Genomic DNA, 271 nt, shown 5'->3' on the forward strand with positions numbered 1-271 from the left:
TTGCAAAATCATAGAAGAAATTTACCTAACTTAAAGATATACCTATAAAGTATAAGAGGCTTACTGAACACCAAATAATAAGCCAAATTTCCTTTGTTACATAATAATCCGAGGACTAAACTCAGAGAACAAACAAAAATATTAAAAGCTGCAAGAAAAAAAGGTCAGGTAACATAAAGAAAGACATACTAGAATTACCCCTGATTTCTCAGTAAAGACTTTATTTTTTTTTTTTTGATTTTCTTTTTTTTAAATTTTCTTTATTTACATG

The sequence above is a fragment of the Mastomys coucha genome, unplaced genomic scaffold (assembly GCF_008632895.1).
Source record: "Mastomys coucha isolate ucsf_1 unplaced genomic scaffold, UCSF_Mcou_1 pScaffold15, whole genome shotgun sequence".
Lineage (NCBI taxonomy): Eukaryota > Metazoa > Chordata > Mammalia > Rodentia > Muridae > Mastomys > Mastomys coucha.